The 12,648-nt window shown below is 38.0% G+C and overlaps 1 pseudogene; it reads left to right on the top strand.

The window, feature by feature from the left end:
* The first annotated feature begins 2,660 nt into the window (after positions 1-2,660).
* Positions 2,661-12,167, top strand: LOC114751264 (DNA repair protein UVH3-like; annotated as a pseudogene).
* The last annotated feature ends 481 nt before the right edge of the window (positions 12,168-12,648 follow it).

The following is a 12,648-nucleotide window of genomic DNA, read 5'->3' on the forward strand; positions in this document are numbered from 1 at the left end:
TGGATGATGGTGAAAGAAGCTCCTTTTTTATGCTTCTAAATTTTGCTTTGCTTTTTGGTAATTAATAGATATACAGTTTCTATTTAAAAAAGGGACATTTTTAAAGAGCGAGGAGCGCATTTCATTATATTTTCATGCAGAAAATTTTTTTTCAAAAAAGAAAAAAAGAAAAAAGAGGTGGCGGTGTGGGGGAGATGACGCGTTAAAAGGATGTGGATGGAGGAATCCGATGTGACACGTGGGAGGGGATGGGGCCAACGCGGTGGGGAGGTGGGGTCCAGTGGGCCTCATCAAAGGCGTCGCATGTATAAGGTGGAAAAGGGCTAAGGGACCCACAAGGGGGAAGCGTACGTGCGCTTCTCAACCAAGTCGCTTTCACGCTTTCAGCTTCAATCACACTCCCTTTCACGGCCCCCATTTGGCCGTTTCTCTTCCCACTGCCATCCCATGTTCCTAATTGACCTTTTAAACCTTCCTAATTAACTCTCTTTCATTGGACTTTGCCATACACGTGACATGGCTTCTCTGAAGCTTCTCTGAAAATTCCACTTTGGGGGAAATAAATTACAAAGTCTAATGGGTTTACAACGCACAACTCTCTGTGATCTCTCCATACATACTCTTTTTTCAGGCTTCATAGTTTTTGAAATATTACCTCTTGATTCTTAATATAAGATTCTGTTTGACTTTTATTTTGATCATAAACATAAGATCCCAATCCACTTTGTCTCTCATATTTACTCAATTTTTTCCAAGATAATCCTTCTAATAATTATAATTCTAGTTAATACACTTGATTAGTAAAGATATTTTAGAAAAGACAACATCTATTTAGGACAAATAACTAACTCAACTTACTTCCTTAATCTCCTCAAATTAGTCAACTAGTTCTTATAATTAGGACAGGAGGTAGTATATTATATTGAATGTTGTATACTTTTTATCTTATTTCAATTTTTTATTTAGAGATAAATTATTATCTCCCCTTTTTGGTATAAAAAATTATTGCCTCTTGTGTACATGAGATGGGGCAAAAATCTCTGGTTTGAAAAAGAACTCTATTTTAAAACAATGAAGGTGTTGGGACCAAACTAGAACTGGCATTGACCCCAGTGTGGCAAAAAAGGAATGAAAGGGCCAAACCAGGTGAGGAGGGAAAATTGAAATGAAACCGTGTTGTTTCATCAGACGACGGAGTAGTGTCACCAACAGAGGTTGGGTTTAACAGAAGGGCTAGTCTCTCACAACGGGATGAACCAAGGTTCTAATCCTTGTTGAAAGAGGTACTCACATTTAGTACCGACAGTGCCTCGAAAAAGACTGCTTCCAATAGGAGGATATCTATGTTTTAGTAAAAAAAGTTTGAATTTCTATTAGGAGTGTCTCAAATATGACTGCCTCTAACAAGAGTATACTTATGTGCGGGGAAAAAAGTCGTTGTCAAGTCAATCAAGGAGAATTGTATCTAGTGGAAGGAATTGATTTTTCATAACATGACGAATTGATGTTTGAATTCCTACCGAAAAAAGTGTTTGACAATCTCTCAAACATGATTATTTCTTCTATAGTATTTTGCGCTATATTACTAAGGAGGAATAATGCTTCAAAAAGGTGATGGGATTAAATCCCATCTAGGCCAATCCTTGCCTGAAAATTCTCCAGCCATTGGCGCCGAAGCTGGTGGCAGCTGGTGATTGGTAGTGGAGGGAGTTTTTTGTTTTTTTTAATAAAATAATAACTTAATTCCAGAATAAACCCGAAAAGTTTTTGGGATTCTGTGTTTTTGTCCTCCCTGTATGTGTTTCTCCCTTGTTTTCATGTGTGAGATCGAATGGAGCAACGTGGCTATGAAGGGGCCCAAAACTGGAGGAGAGATGACACCAAACTATGATCCATCTCACAAAATCCACCAACGCCATTCAAAGCCCAATTATGCAGTCTCTCTTACCTGCAATTCTAATCTCACTTAATTTTTTTGGCTAAAAATCCCACTCCTAATTTGTTCTCTTCATTTGAGAAAGATGATAAATTCATTCTGAGCCTATTTAAATTAATATATGTCAAAATGACTTCTTCCTTTTTTTTTCCTTCCAAACTATATTCTATAAACTGAATTGGGCTGAAAATTAATTTTCGGCCAGTCCAAACATGGCAATCAGAACAGGTTGTCTATCATCAAGCCCATGGCAGCTCCCATACATCTATGCCACCAACACTTTAGCACAATGAACAGGTTCAAGTCTCACTCAGCGAGGTGATCTGTAAAATTTGAATCGGAAAAAATATTTTGCAGTTATTTGTATTTTTAAAAATTTTTAATTTAATACTTATACAGGTTAACAGTGCTAAAAAAGCAAGGTTACTAACAGAATGAAAGTAAAAATAATGTAATTATCAAATTAAAAATTAAAAAAAAAAAGATGTATTTGCTAAATGGTCTTTCCCATTTGTTAAGGCCTTGTTTGGCATCACAATTGAATAAGCCATTCGGGCCCAAAATCAATTGTCACTGTTTGTTCGATGACATGGCTTAATATCAATCATCGGATCCATCGCGCGGTTCCCGTAATGAGATGGGGAGTTTGACTCTGACCCCGTCTCTCTCAATCGGCAAGGGACCCAGTTCGGGGAACAATACATAGCATTGGGAGCGCGGGCGCGGCAAAGCCAACAGCTTGGGCAGCAAGACAATGGGAGTGAAGGGTCTCTGGGAGCTTTTTGCCCCCGTTGGTCGTCGGGTCTCCGTTGAGACCCTTGCCGGGAAGAAGCTCGCCATTGGTACTCTCTTTTTTCCCTCTCTCTTTCAGTCCCTATCCATCAGTCTGGGTGCTCTTCCGATCACAAGAATATCACCTGGGCATCTGAATTTTCGCAGATGCAAGCATATGGATGGTTCAGTTTATGAAGGCAATGCGCGATGAGAAGGGAGAAGTAGTTCACAATGCTCATTTGCTCGGCTTCTTTCGCCGGATTTGCAAGCTCTTGTTTCTGCGGACTAAGCCTGTTTTTGTCTTCGATGGCGGCACGCCTGTTCTCAAGCGACGTACTGTGATTGCGCGTCGGAGGCAGCGGGAAAATGCTCAGGCCAAAGTTCGAAAGACTGCAGAGAAATTGCTTCTCAATCATGTGAGTTTCTGCTATTCTATTTGATATTTTCAGCGTCGCGTCATTTCCAAAAATGTTACCTTTAGGTGCAGTTTTGCATCAATTAGCGTTGCTTATAAGTGGGCTTCTCTGCTTCATGGGAATGAAAACTGACATGGGCGTATCTATAATTATATTATCCAAATACGTATGACATGGACAAAGTGATTGTCAATGTTACTAAAATCCATTTTGGGGGTTTTCCTATCATTTTCTCACTTGCGAGCTATTAACCTACTTGGGCGGATAGCAGGATATTCGTTCTGTATTTTTCTAGACGTTTGTACGTGATTCTCTATCCTGTGAATTTATTGTCTTCTGGTAATTCATAATAATGTGATGTTCTTTAATGTGATGTTCTTTTATAGTGTGAGAAGTGAGGAAAGGAGCCTCAAAAATTTGTCATTGAGCGTGCTCTTGTTTTGAACCGTTAAATACAAAAGATATCCTTTTCCTAACCTATGTCTCAGATTGCAAAAGGATTCCTGACTTCAGGGTCATAGATGTCTGAAAATGTTGGATTTAGCCCTTTCTGCTAATTGTATTTAGTGTTGTATGTAGCACCACCATTCAGTTAATACTAATGATTGAGCTAAAACAGCAAAATAAGCACATTATGACGATGCATCAAATTTTTTGTATTGGCTACTGGAATTCAGTTATCTGACCTACGTTTTTTCTTCTCTTATCAACATTTTTTTTCTTCCAAATTTCTCTTTACAGTTAAAGGCACTGAAGTTGAAAAAACTTTCAGATGATGTTAAAAACCAGAGGCTGGAGCAGAACAGTGGTGCTAAGGGTCAGAAAAAATCTGATCGGACAGACTTAATTGGCTGCGATTTAGGAAGAAACAATGAAAAAGAACAAGATAAAATGTGAGTCGCTGAAGCCACTGTGATTCTTTTGTCTCTTTAAGAGTTGTGAGCGAGCTTTTATATATTTATATTGATTTTCATATATTTAGATGTGAAGCTGAGGCGGACAAGAATATATCAAAGACTGCTGTATCAAGAAGTCGCAATCAGGAGGATCTTGATGCAATGTAAGCTATCTGTACATTTATCCTAAACAAATAGCTTGAGGCAAACAATTTTATGCATAAATGATAATTTATGAACTTAATTTTGTGCTCGGGCCAAGGGAATTTTCAGATGTAGTAGGTAACCCTTCTGTCCTGTCTGTATGTGCAAATATAGGTTGGCGGCGTCTATTGTTGCAGAGGAAGATGGATTATTAGCTGGCAAAGCACCGCCTGGTATAGTTAATCCCTCTGACGGGGAAGGTGATACAGATCCAGAAATAATATTGGTGAGTTTGCAAAAGGGGACAGATGGAATGGCCTGAATTATAGGATTTGGTAAAGTAAGGCACTGGGTTACACTCTCAGACGTCAGCTGACAGTCTGCGAGCTTATATCCTCACTGTTTGCAAACTTGAATTTTCAGTGTACAGATTAAGAAGCGTTCATTAAGATTTGTTAAAACCAGCTTATACTACCTCCATTTGCCCAAAAAACCAAGCTTAGCATTGATTTTCCCCACTTCAAAGTCAACTTAAAAGTTGAAGATTTTAGTAGTATTTTTCTTGCATTTGATTTTATTTTCTCCTGTTTCCTAACTGTTCTTTACTGTTGACATTTAATTCCTTGTAAGTGTGTGCCTTATTTTGACTTTTTAACATCTATTTATATTCACTAACTTATGGGTATTATATATCTTATAATGCACTTGAATATGATATTTGTATTGTATATATTCACTAAATTCTTGAATATGATTGATAGCAGTAATGCTTTAATGATTTATCAATGACACAATCTTTGCACTGTAAATTGATACAGTTTGACTCTTTAAGGATTCACACCTGCACAATAATTCTGTGTGAGAGAGATAATGGCCGGCATTCCAATGTTATGAGTCTTATAACTTTATGGATGCTTTTATATATTCCTTATTCTTAATTGTACTTACTTGGAATGTGTCATTAAACTCTTAGCGGCATACAAGGGTGCATCTCTATGCAGTTGTCAGATCCTAATGCTCGTTATTGAGGCTTTCGAATTACTTAAACTTTCACCTGACTTGTTGCTGTTTGGTTCTTCTCCTTGCAGACGGCATTAGGTACTGAAGTTGATCTATCTGTGTTAGCTGCTTTGCCGCAGTCGATGCAACTTGATATTCTCTCTCAGGTCAGTTTTTTAAATATACTGTCAATGGTCATTACTTAAGCTGGATGATTTTCTTTTCTTTTCTTTTCTTTTTTTTCCTTCATTTTTTTGGTGTTAAATTTAGAATTAACATCTATATTCAGAGTACATATCAGCTGGAATGTTGGAACCAGATATGACATTTTCCAGGAGTTTATACCATGGAGTATAATGTCTCCCTTCATTAATTAGACGATATTTACTCAATCCTATTGAGTATTGACTATTGTTGGTTGACTTGCTTGCTCTTCCATGATATGCTGGTTTGTCGTTATATGTTCTTAGTTTATATTTGTTTTTTGATGACAGATTAAAGGGAAAAAAATAGAAGGCCTACCTAAGGATTCTGACAACCAGAAACAATTTGAGGTCAATGAAAAGGGCAGGGGCAAGGGGATTCTGTTGCATGAAATTGACACAGCTGGAGGTAGCTCAAGCAGTGATGATATGGTGGCAAAGAAATGCAATCAGGACAAAGTGGATGAGATGTAAGCTGCATGATGAATTTCATGATTTCTAGTCATCTAGCTTTTGGCTTGGTAAAGGCTGATTATTTTGGTGAATTTATTAGGTTGGCTGCATCTATTTTGGCTGAGGAAAATGAAAAGTTTGTAAACAATGCATCAACGTCTGCTGGAGCTTTCATCTCCGAGGAAGAGGATTACATTAATGATGAAGATGAAGAAATGATCTTGGTTAGTTCATTTTGAGTCCTGAGGTTTCTTCTTCTCATTGCAATTTCTGCAATTTTTGAAGCCTACTAGAGCTCCTCATAATAAGCATAATCTTGGCAAGTAATTGAATAACTTGAGAATGCTTCTTAGATGCTTTTTTGGGGAAATAAAACTTCCTCTCAGTTATGAGAGTTTATGTATCAACTTTAATAATATTGATTCTTAGTTAAGGATGATGTTCTAATTTCATATAATTAAATCCTGCAGCCAGCGATGCATGGTAAGGTTGATCCAGCTGTTCTAGCCTCTTTGCCTCCATCATGCAACTTGACCTCCTTGGTCAGGTAGATGCGCAGATAGGTTACTTTCTAGCTTCAGCACCTCTTCGCTTATTTTGATGTTAGCTATTAATAAACATTGCTGCAGATGAGAGAGCGACTGATCGCAGATAACAGACAGAAGTATCAGAAAGTCAAGAAGGTGGTCAGCCGAAACATTTTTTTATGCTTTATGAAAATATAAAACATATGCCCAATTGTACCTGTGGCATTAATGCTAAATAAAAAGTACATTTTTTCAATATTAAGTAGTTGGGATTACTGTAGTCTGACAGCATCTTTGCGGAATCATTCAGGATCCTGCAAAATTCTCTGAATTGCAAATACAGGCTTACCTTAAACTGTTGCTTTCCGTCGGGAGATAAATGAAGTGCAGAAAGTAGCTGCAGGGGGAGTGGTAGATGGTGTACGAACTTCTCGTATTGCATCTGAAGCCAACAGAGAGTATATATTTCAAGATCTTTTACCGGTGATAAACAGTGAGTTATCTTATTTCTTTATTTTGTGCTGATATCAGGGTTGATAGCATCTTTTTTTTTTTTAATTATTTGTTGGGTATTTATTCTTTATCGGTTATGATTGTGCTGGATTATCACCCCAACAATTTCATTTGTTGCAGAGGACTTACTTCTACTGGCTTGGAGAAAAATAAAGACTCTCATAAAAAGACTCAAGGGAACCATTTTTCTCAGGGTTTTGTGAATAGTAGTGATCCTGCCAACGAATCTAGTACCTCAAGTGGGTTAGTTTGCAGTGAAGCTGGAAGCCCATCTGATGAGAACATCCAAACTTATCTGGATGATAGGGGCCAATTTCGTGTTAGTAGACTTAGAGCTATGGGGATGCGTATGACTCGTGACATACAAAGGAATTTGGATCTGATGAAGGAGATTGAGCTGGAAAGAACAGTTTCAAATAAGGCAGCAAATAATAATGCAATTCTTAGTGGGGAGAAAAATGTTGCATCAAAAAGATCTGTTGGTACGTCTGACAGATCACATGTTGACTTAGTTGGAGATAATTCTAGAAATGAACACCCTGCATTAGCAGGGGATGCTCCTTTAGAGATATCCTTCATGGATGATGGTGATAACAAGTGCCTTAATGATGATGAAGATGATTTATTTGCTAGTTTAGTAGCAGGTAGTAATTCAGTAGTATTTTCTTGTGCTGACAATAACTCATTGAAAGGACAAGTTTCTGATTCTAGTTCTGATTGTGACTGGGAGGAAGGAACCGTTGAAGGTAAAAATGATGTTAATGTGGAAATAAAACCATCTGTTGCTAAAGATAGTTATGATGATGAGTCTGATGTAGAATGGGAGGATGGAGTTTGTGATGATGCTAACACGTGTGCTGCTAAGGAGCAGAAAAAAACATCTCGAGGTCACTTGGAGGAGGAGGCTGATTTACAGGAGGCCATACGGAGAAGTCTAGAGGTCATGGGGGACCACAAACTTAATTGCACATCATCCAGTCATAAGCATTCAAATGCAGACGAGGACAAATCAGATTATGTATCAAACCAAGATGATAATTTGGTTGGCCCTGGAGCGAAGGGTATTTGTGACAATTTTGGAGTACTGAATAAAGACATTGGAATGGGTGAGTCCACTTTGCAAAGGGAAGGTAACACTGGACACAGTGAATCAAATTATAAAACTATAAATGATAAGATGGATAGCACAACGAGAAGTGACAAACATGTTTCCCAGTCTCCTGAGAGACAGTCAAAGTCATCTATGGCGGTTGATTCCAAGAAGACAGTGTCATATATTAGGAAGCCTCATTCGATGGAGATAGGATCACATGCTGAAGATTTGTTGTACACTGCAAATGACAGCACGAGGAATGAGATTCATATGGCTGCAGAGCAACTCACAGGTACCTTAAATGAAGATGGCGAGGTGTCTACCAATGGTAACAAATCTCTTGTAGCTGACTCCCTTGGTGCTTCGGAAGAGGAGAAAAAGAACTGCAGTCATGTAGCTGAACCTTTTGGTAATTACTCTGAGATGCCTGAGCCTGTTGCTCCTTTTGTGGGTTCCTCCTTGGAAGGATTAACAGAAGACCTTGACACTCAGTCAAAGTTACCTAGAGAGGAGAATTGTGGAAGCTTTGAGAAAAGGAGGAGTAACCTTGGTAAAGATGCAATAGAGCCCCCAGGTTTTTTGTCTGCCAAAGACCTTGAAACTCAGTCAGAGTTGCCTAGAGAGGATAAACATGGAAGCTTTGAGGAAAACAAGAATAACCTTGTTGAAGATGCAATGAAAGCCCCAGGTCATTTGTCTGCAGATGCAGTTGAGCGTGGTTTGGAGGAAGAAATCCGAGTTCTTGGTCAAGAATATGCCAACCTAGAATATGAGCAGAGGAAGCTTGAACGCAATGCAGAATCTGTTAACAATGAGTTATTCACTGAATGTCAGGTTTGACCACTCATCATAGACATGACGCATGGCTCTCTTAACCATATAAAAAATGTTGTTTTTAGGTGTCTTGGGCTTTTTGCTGTTGTGTTACTTCTTGCACCAGTCATAGTATTTTTCATTGACAACTCAAAGCAGTCTGAAAACAAGTGCGCGATTATTAAAGAATGTTACACTGGAAGGTTGTTAATTAATTTATGAAGTATACTGTCCTTGAAACATGGCTAAAGGATATGTTTGAGCTCTATCTTGCACTGGAAGGTGAAAGCACTGCTATTTCATATCTAATTTATATCTGGAAGACTGAGCAGCAAGGATCTCAATATAGCTTACTTGTCAGTTGGTGTTTCATAGGTTTTCAAAAAATAATCCATCTAGCAGTTTGGGCTAGTAAGCAACAATTGAAACAACTTTTTTCAAACTAGATGGTGTTAACTAGGTTAGACTCTTTAGCCTTGTGACAATCTCAATGCATGAGTTTTCTTGCAGGTTTTCCAGACACAACTTATACATCACATCTTGACTGAAGTTATTCTTGTTTTTGGCTGATAGAAAAGCCAGGTTATGTTATGTAGGACAAAGGGGAAAATGGGGGAGGGGGAATGAGAAAGAGAGAGAATGTTGTAACCCGGAAACTCAACCACTAAACCTCACCAGATCTTCCAGATTAGATCGGTAAATGTTTCAGGCAAATAAAAGTATAAAACAGAACAGTCTGAAATAGAACTTGGGTTTTGTATTAATTCAAAATATAACATTTCATCAGTTCCCAAGGAACAGAAGCTGATCTCAGCCTAAACCAACTTCCGTTTACACCCTTGAAAATAGAACAAAATAACACAAGTACCGTATCATCATATGGTCTTGGTTTAGAGATACTGTTTGCCATTTGCTTTCAACATTGCTTGCCATTTGCTTTTGGTCTGTAGTAAGACTTTATTCTGATTTAAAAATATACTTCTTGACAAGTGATGTTCCATACATATGAAAGGAGAACCCTGATCCTTTGCGTTGTTGATGCATCTGATTTTTTGTAGGAACTATTGCAAATGTTTGGCTTGCCATACATTATCGCTCCAATGGAAGCAGAAGCACAATGTGCTTATTTGGAACTTGCAAAACTGGTGGATGGTGTTGTGACTGATGACTCTGATGTCTTTTTATTTGGGGCACGGAGTGTCTACAAAAATATATTTGATGATCGCAAATATGTAGAGACATACTTCATGGAGGTCTGTACCTGCGTGGGATGAGTAATTTCTACGGTAACAGTTTCTTGTTTGAACACTTCTCTTTCTTCTTGGTTCAGGACGTTGAGAAGGAGCTTGGATTGACGAGAGAAAAATTAATCCGCATGGCTTTGCTTCTAGGGAGTGATTATACTGAAGGTGTAAGGTGTGATAATTAGTACCTCAATTGGCCTTGGTATTGTTGTGGCTAGTGATGCAATTGCTATCTGCCTGGAAGTCATATCTTGGTTTTTCTTTCTTGTCTGAATCGGTTTGTTGACTTAGATGGTAGATATCTGATTATAGAACTACTTTGCATTTCAGTGATATGCTTGTATATTCAGATATTGGATTTAGGTAAATTGACCACATGTTCTCATATCGTATGTCATTGTAGTGGAATTGGAATTGTAATGCTATTGAGGTTGTAAATGCATTCCCGGAGGAAGATGGCCTTCTGAAATTCCGGCAGTGGGTTGAGTCACCGGACCCTACAATCTTTGGAAGGAATGAAACAAAAAGCAGATCCAGCACCCGAAAGAAAGGGTCAAAAGTTGAAGAAAACGTTATTGGCACAAATTGCAATAAAGAGACTATGGTGGATCAAAACGTTTCCCTTGCTCAGGAACATGATTCATCGGATGAAGTGCAAGAAATCAAGCAGATTTTTATGAGCAAACATGTAATCATATTTTCTGCTCTATCTGTTTTTCGTTGGTATATGGATGGTTCTTGCATACTCATATTTGATATGAATCTTTTTCTTCTATGGCTTCTCATACAGAGAAATGTGAGCAAGAATTGGCACATCCCTTCTTCTTTTCCAAGTGAAACAGTTATATCTGCCTACTCCTGTCCACAAGTGGACAAGTCAACTGATCCATTTTCCTGGGGAAAGCCGGATCATCTTGTTCTTCGCAAGTGAGTTTTTATAACAATTTCTTCTCTATATTGGTTTTTCATTTTCACCAAGTGATCATCGGGCTCAGTGGGTTGACTTTGGATGGGAATTTAAAAAGGAGGGGAGTACAGGGTTGTCTCTAGCATCATAATTCAATCAAGTGAATGAGGCTTCTTTCTTTTATTGCCCGCATGTGCATTTTCAAAATGATAATATTGGTCTTTGTTCTGTGCTCAAACATCAGAAATGGATATTGGCTTTTGGAGGGTCTACGTATTGACAGAACTATGGAAGTTCTGAATTTACTAGCAGCTTTTGAAATTGTATTCCGACATTTTATGATGTTCTGAATGGCTGTTTCCGTACAGATTATGCTGGGAGAAGTTTGGCTGGACTAGTCAGAAAGCAGATGAGTTGCTTTTACCAGTTTTAAAGGAATATAACAAAAATGAGGTCAGAGTTACATTCTATCTTCTTCTTGTTAAACATGCTGATGTTATTAATTGTTTAGTAAATTATATTAAAAGATGAAATTAATTTGGTCCATGTAAATTTTGAGAGCTTTTCAATGGTGGATTACATGATATTTTTCACACGTTCATTTTTATGTAAGAATATACTGATTTTCATTTAATCTTCTCATTTAAGACTCAACTGCGGTTGGAAGCATTTTATACTTTCAATGAAAGATTTGCAAAAATTCGCAGTAAGAGGATTAAGAAAGCTGTGAAAGGAATCACTGGCAATCACTATTCAGAGTTTACAAATGAGTCTGGAGAGGACTTGTCTAAGAGTAGGAAGAATGAGACAGGAATTCCTGCTGAACTTGGGATTAGCAAATCAGAAACTTTTAAGGGAACGAGAGAAAGCCCTGCTGACAAGAAGCCAGTAAATTTAAAACAGTCAAGGAAAAGGAAGAATTTTGGAGATACTGTTGCCAAGACACAGTCAAGGAAAAAGGGTAAATTAAATGCTCCTGCCTCACCTTCTGGTCTGCCTGAGGTAGTTGTGCAGACAGGTGAAGAGCCTGAAAAGAAGGTAGAAGTAGAAGCAGCAAAGGCAGAGAAAAAGGTGGAAGGGTTCCAAGAGGAAGGAGGAAGAGAAGTCTTGGTATTGATTCACGTAAAATTACATCTAGTGACAGTGACAGTGATGACCATGAGCCTGAAGTGCATGGTAAAAACTCAAGAGGGACAGAAGAGATCCGAAGGGTGAGTTTTGTTCTGTTTCCACTAATTGATAACTTAGAAAATGCTATTATAGATTTCTCTTTATATGTTTTGTTGTTATGCAGTTATTTCTTTATTTTTGAGGGGGGGAAAATAAAGGAGGAAGTGTTGTGGAGTTTAAACTAGACCTTTGCTGTTTGATGTGGAATATAGGCTTAATTTATATTTATTGTTAATTGGCTCCTAGAAGCAATCTTCTTCTTCTGAATTCCATGAAATCTCTCCTGCGCAAGGAAGAAAAATTATCAGGCGATTATGGTCTGGATGAAACATACAGGGATAAATTTTAGGTATTTCCTATCAGGTTCTCAGACGAAACGGATTTTTTTTGTTTTGAACACCACATACTATATTTTATGGTAAAACCTAATTACAAACGCTTAAGATCTTTACTCAGGTGTCGTCTTTAGATAATTTCCCTTCTTTTCTGCTTCTTTAGTGAGACTCAGAACATTTTACTTATCAGATTTATGCAGTGATACATCTAGGGAGATGCTGAGT

This window comes from Neltuma alba, unplaced genomic scaffold (genome assembly GCF_004799145.2).
Source record: "Neltuma alba isolate B1F8T4 unplaced genomic scaffold, ASM479914v2 tig00006841_pilon, whole genome shotgun sequence".
Lineage (NCBI taxonomy): Eukaryota > Viridiplantae > Streptophyta > Magnoliopsida > Fabales > Fabaceae > Neltuma > Neltuma alba.